The 6,568-nt window shown below is 46.1% G+C and overlaps 1 long non-coding RNA gene across 1 annotated transcript; it reads right to left on the reverse strand.

Moving 5' to 3' along the window:
- Positions 1-2,846: 2,846 nt before the first annotated feature.
- LOC119142363 lies at positions 2,847-5,376 on the reverse strand. Its single transcript, XR_005102233.1, has 3 exons — positions 5,346-5,376; positions 5,001-5,005; positions 2,847-2,912 (listed from the first exon to the last, which is right to left on the reverse strand). It is a non-coding gene; the product is annotated as an uncharacterized LOC119142363 (long non-coding RNA).
- Positions 5,377-6,568: the final 1,192 nt, after the last annotated feature.

The following is a 6,568-nucleotide window of genomic DNA, read 5'->3' on the forward strand; positions in this document are numbered from 1 at the left end:
AAAATGGTCTCACAGGTAAAAAAATCTCACGAGTAAAAAACGTCTCATGTGTAAAAAGTGTCACGGGTAAAAAAGTCTCATGGGTGAAAAAGTCTTATGGGTAAAAAAATCTCATGGGTAAAAAAAGTCTCACGGGTAAAAAGTCTCATGGTAAAAAACATCTCGGTAAAAAGTCTTACGGGTAAAAAAGTCTCATGGGCAAAAAAGGTCTCACAGGTAAAAAAATTCTCACAGGTAAAAAGTCTCACGTGTAAAAATCTTACGGGTAAAAAAAGGCTCATGGGTAAAAAAAGACGGGTAAAAAAAGGCTCACAGGTAAAAAGTCTCACGGGTAAAAATAGTCTCACGTGTAAAAAATTCTCACGGGTAAGAAAATGTCACTTGTTATAAGTGTGACAGGTAAAAAAAGTCCCACGGATAAAAGGTCTGACCGGTAAAAAGACTCTCGGATAAAAAGTCTCATGGGTAAAAAGTCTGACGGGTAAAAAAACTCTCAGGGGTAAAAAAAGTCTCATGGGCAAAAAAGGTATCACGGGTAAAAAAACTCTCACGTGTTAAAAAGTGTCACGGGTAAAAAAAGTCTCATGGGTGAAAAAGTCTCACGGGTAAAGAGTCTCACAGGTAAAAAAGTCTTGGGTAAAAATGGTCTCATGGGTAAAAAAAGTCTCATAGCTGAAAAAAGTCTCATAGCTAAAAAAAGTCTCATGGGCAAAAAAGGTCTCACGGGTAAAAAAAGTCTCATGGGTAAAAAAGGTCTCACAGGTAAAAAAATTCTCATCGGTAAAAAAAAGTCTCACAGGTAAAAAAGGTCTCAGGTGTAAAAAGTGTCACGGGTAAAAAGTGTCATGGTTAAAAAAAGGTATCACAGGTAAAAAAAGTATCAGGGATAAAAAACGTCTCACGTGTAAAAAGTCTTACGGGTTAAAATGTCTCGGGTAAAAAAGGTCTCACATGTAAAAAGTATTACAAGTAAAAAAAGTCTCATAGTTAAAAAAGTCTCATGGGTTAAAAAAGTCTAACGGGTAAAAAGTCTAACGGGTAAAAAGTCTCACGGGTAAAAAAGTCTCAGAGGTAAAAAGTCTGACGGGTAAAAAAAATCTCACGGGTAAAAAAGTCTCATGGGTAAAAAGTCTCATGGGCAAAAAAGGTCTCACAGGTAAAAAAATTCTCATCGGTAAAAAAAAGTCTCACAGGTAAAAAAGGTCTCAGGTGTAAAAAGTGTCACGGGTAAAAAGTGTCATGGTTAAAAAAAGGTATCACAGGTAAAAAAAGTATCAGGGATAAAAAACGTCTCACGTGTAAAAAGTCTTACGGGTTAAAATGTCTCGGGTAAAAAAGGTCTCACATGTAAAAAGTATTACGAGTAAAAAAAGTCTCGTAGTTAAAAAAGTCTCATGGGTTAAAAAAGTCTCACAGGTAAAAAGTCTCACGGGTAAAAAAGTCTCAGAGGTAAAAAGTCTGACGGGTAAAAAAAATCTCACGGGTAAAAAAGTCTCATGGGTAAAAAGTCTCATGGGCAAAAAAGGTCTCACGGGTAAAAAAAACGGGGCACCCGTTCCCGATGTGCACGATCGACGGGAGGTCCTTTGCTGCCGCCGCCGTCCCTTCTGTCCTCGATGGCGATCGCCTCGTGGAACTGGAATTGGGCGGCATGCCCTCTCCTCTCCTCTGCCCTGCCCGACACGGCCCGGCTCGACTCGGCTCTGCTCGACTCCGCTTGTCTCTGCTCGGCTCGGCCCGGCTCAACTCCACTCGGCTTGGCTCGGCTCGGCCCTGCTCAGCTCGGCTCAGATGCCTGCTCGTCACTCTCGTGTGGTTCAGAGGCTATACGCTCCCTCCCCGGGACACTGTGCCACCGCAGCAGGCGGTTACATAGGTCAGACCAGGCCGTTTCTGACCGACCCACCTCTCCATTCGCACCCCCCCCCTCCCCTGCGGCGGTAAGATCCCAGCGGGCTCTTTCCTTTGCCGGGGAGCCTCCCGGGATGCCGCATGGAGCGGCCGAGACCAGTACCCTCGCGTCCGGGACGCTTTTGGGGGGGGAGGAGCGCTTGGCCAGAGGCGGAAGCCAGTTCTACCTCGGCACAGGGCGCGCATCCTCCAAGAGGCGGTGGCGGTCTCCAGCTCTCCGCGCGCCCTGCTATTGGCCGGTGACAATCGCCTGGAACTGATAGACAGACCTGGCGGACAGGGAGGACCTCAGTCAGCCTCGCTGGCCGTCAAGAAACGGGCTCGAGAAATCCCTGCCTTTGGGCGGTCGAACCGGAGCGAACGGGGCACCCGTACCTGATGCGCACGACTTAACCTAAACCCAAACATAACCGTAACCGTAACCATAACCGTAACCCTAAGCTAACCCTAACCCTAACCCGAACCGTAACCCTAAACACAATCATAACCCTAACTGTAACCGTAACCGTAACCGCAACCGTAAAACTAACCCAAAGCGCCTAACCATTACCCTAATGCTAACCCTAACACTAACCGTAACCCTAAGCGTCTAACCGTAACCGTAACACAAAACGTAACCCTAACACTAACCCTAACTCTATATGTCTAACCGTAACCCTAACCCAAACCCTTCCTGCCCTGTGATGAGGTAGACCTGGCCTTCGATTCTGCCACCTTTCGCTGCCGGGTAGACCTGGCCTCGGGCTGCCGCTTAGCACTAAGGAATAGAGCTGGCCTATTCCTCTGGCATCTTCTCCGGTGGAGGTGTGCATGGGGTGTGCCGTGGAGCATTTTGGCTCCGGCCGAGCACAAAAGTCAGCGGTTCCCCATGTCAGCCCAGAAAGCAGGTAGCACAACTTTTGTGGTGTGCTTCACATGACTGCCATGGCAAAATGAGAACTACCAACAGAAAATCTTGCTGGAACCTTCTCTGGTCGAGCTGTGCATGGCATGTACCTAACCTTAACATCAATCCTAACGCAAACCCTAAGCGTCTAACCCTATCCTTTTACCCTAAGTGTCTAATCCTAAACCTAATGCTAACCCTAACCCAAACGCTAACCCTAACGCTAACACAAATGCTAACCCTAACCCTAACTCTAACCCTAAGCCTAACCCTAACCCTAAGCCTAAGCCTAACCCTAACCCTAACCCTTACCCTAACCCTAACCATTTGCCCTAAGTGTCTAACCCTAACCCTAACCCTAACTCTAAACTTAAAGCTAACCCTAACGCTAACCCTAACCCTTACCCTAACCCTAACCCTAAGTGTAACCATAACCTAAATGCGAAGTACCTAACCCTAACCCTAACGCTAACACAAATGCTAACCCTAACTCTAACCCTAAAGGTAACCCTAACCCTAAGCCTAAGCCTAACCATTTACCCTAAGTGTCTAACCCTAACTCTAAACTTAAAGCTAAACCTAATCCTTACCCTAACCCTAATCCTAAGTGTAACCGTAACCTAAACGCGAAGTATCTAACGGTAACCCTAACGCTAACCCTAACCCTAAACCTAACACAAACCCTAACCCTAACCTTCATCCTAATCATCTAACCATAATCCTAACCCTAAGCGTCTTAACCATAACCATAACGCTAACCTGAACACTAACCCTAAGCCTAATCTTCTAAACTTAACCCAACCATAACCCTAATGCTAATCCTAACCCTAACCCTAATCCTAACCCTAATCCTAACCCCAACCCTAACCCTAACCCTAACCCATAACCGTAACCCTAAGACTAACCCTAACCCTAACCCTAAACCTTACCCTAACCCTAACCGTAACCATTTACCCTAAGTGTCTAACCCTAACCCTAACCCTAAGTGTAACTGTAACCTAAACGCGAAGTATCTAACCCTAACCCTAACGCTAACCCTAACGCTAACACAAATGCTAACCCTAACCCTAACTCTAACCCTTAACGTAACCCTAACCCTAAGCCTAACCCTAAGCCTAAGCCTAAACCTAACCCTAACCCTTACCCTAACCCTAACCCTAACCATTTACCCTAAGTGTCTAACCCTAACCCTAACCCTAACTCTAAACTTAAAGCTAACCCTAAACCTTACCCTAACCCTAACCCTAAGTGTAACCGTAACCTAAACGCGAAGTATCTAACCGTAACCCTAACACTAAGCCTAACCCTAAACCTAACGCAAACCCTAACCCTAACCTTCATCCTAAGCATCTAACCATAATCCTAACCCTAAGCATTTTAACCATAACCGTAACGCTAACCTGAACACTAACCCTAAGTCTAACCTTCTCACCATAAACCCTAACCCTAAACTTAACCCAATCATAACCCTAACGCTAACCCTAACCCTAATCCTAACCCTAACCCTAACCCTAACCCTAAGCATCTAACCGTAACCCTAACCATAAACAATAACCGTAACCCTTTACCCTAAGCGTCTAACCCTAACCCTAACGCTAAACCTAACCCTAACTCTAACCCTAACGCTAACATTAATGCTAACATAACCCTAACCGTAAGCATCTAACCATAACCATAATAAGAACCATAACCCTAAAAACAACCATAACCATAACACTAACCGTAGCAGTAAACATATCCGTAACCGTAACCCTAACACTACCCCTAACTGTAAGCGTCTAACCGTAAACATAATGCTAAACCTAACACTAACCCTAACCCTAACGTAATTCTAACCCTAACCCTAACCCTAACTCTAAGCGTTTAACCGTAACCATAACCCTAAACCTGACCCTAACACTAAACGCTAACCCTAACCCTAACCCTAACCCTAACCCTAGGCATCTATCCATAACCCTAACCCTAACACTACCCCTAACCGTAAGCATCTAACCGTAACCATAATGCTAAACCTAACACTAACCCTAACGCTAACGTAATTCTAACCCTAACCCTAAGCGTTTAACCATAACCATAACCCTAAACCTGACCCTAACCCTAAACGCTAACCCTAACCCTAACCCTAAGCATCTATCCATAACCCTAACCCTAACCCTAACCCTAACCCTAACCCTATGCCTCTAAACGTAACCCTAATGCTAACCCTTCCTGCCCTGTTCTGAGGTAGACCTGCCCTAAGCCTCTGCCGCCTATCGCTGCGGGGTAGACCTGGCATCCGCCGGCCGCTTAGCACTAAGGGGTAGATCTGGCCTCTGCCTCAGGCATCTTCTCCTGTGGAGGTGTGCATGGGGTGTGCCGTGGAGCATTTTGGCTCCGGCCGAGCACAAAAGTCAGCGGTTCCCCATGTCAGCCCAGAAAGCAGGTAGCACAAATTTTGTGGTGTGCTTCACATGACTGCCATGGCAGAATGAGAAATAAAAACAGAAATTCTTGCTGGAAACTTCACTGATCGAGCTGTGCATGGCATGTACCTAACCTTAACCCAAACCCAAACCCTATCCCTAAACCTAATCCTAACCCTAACCCTAACAGTAACCCTAACCCTAAAAGTCTAACTGTAACCCTAACGCCAACCCTAAAACTAACCCTAACCCTAACCATAACTCGAACCCTAACCCTAACCCTAACCCATCCTGCCCTGTGCAGCGGTAGACCTGGCTTCCGCCTCTGCCGCCTTTCGCTGCTGGGTAGACCTGGCCTCGGCCGGCCGCTTAGCGCTAAGGGGTAGAGTTGGCCTCTGCCTTCAGGCATCTTCTCTGGTGGAAGTGTGCATTGGGTGTGCCGTGGAGCATTTTGGCTCCGGCCGAGTTCAAAAGCCAGCGGTTCCCCATGTCAGCCCAGAAAGCAGGTAGCACAACTTTTGTGGTGTGCTTCACATGACTGCCATGGCAAAATGAGAACTACCAACAGAAATCCCTGCTGGAACCTTCTCTGGTCGAGCTGTGCATGGCATGTACCTAACATTAACCCAAACCCTAACGCAAACCCTAAGCGTCTAACCCTATCCCTTTACCTTAATCGTCTAACACTAACCCTAATGTTAAACCTAACCGTAAACCTAACGCAAACCCTAATTCTAACCCTAACCCTAAATGTCTAACCCTAAGCCTAACACTAACCCTAACCCTTTACCCTAATCGTCTAACCCTAACCCTAACGTTAAACCTAACCCTAACCCTAACGCAAACCCTAATCCTAACCCTAACCCTAACCCTAACCCTAACCCTAACCCTAACCCTAACCCTTTACCCTAATCCTCTAACCCTAACCCTAACGTTAAACCTAACCCTAACCCTAACACAAACCCTAATCCTAACTCTAACCCTAAGCATCTAACCCTAACCATAACCCTAACCTAAATGCGAAGCGTCTAACCGTAACCCTAACGCTCACACTAACCCTTAACCCTAAGCATCTAACCGTAACCCTAACCCTAAACATAACCGTAACCCTAACCCTAAACCTAACCCTAACCCTAACCCAAACATTTTACCCTAAGCGACTGACCCTTACCCTAAACGTAATCCTATCCCTAACGCTAACCCTAACCCTTTACCCTAAGCGTCTAACAGTAAACCTAACCCTAACAGTAACCCTAAACACAACCCTAACCATAACCATAATCGTTACCATAAACCTAACCCTAACCCTAAACCTAACGCTAACCCTAGCGCTAACCCTAACCCTTACCCTAACACTAACCGTAAACCT

Source organism: Falco rusticolus, chromosome 1 (genome assembly GCF_015220075.1).
Source record: "Falco rusticolus isolate bFalRus1 chromosome 1, bFalRus1.pri, whole genome shotgun sequence".
Taxonomy (NCBI): domain Eukaryota; kingdom Metazoa; phylum Chordata; class Aves; order Falconiformes; family Falconidae; genus Falco; species Falco rusticolus.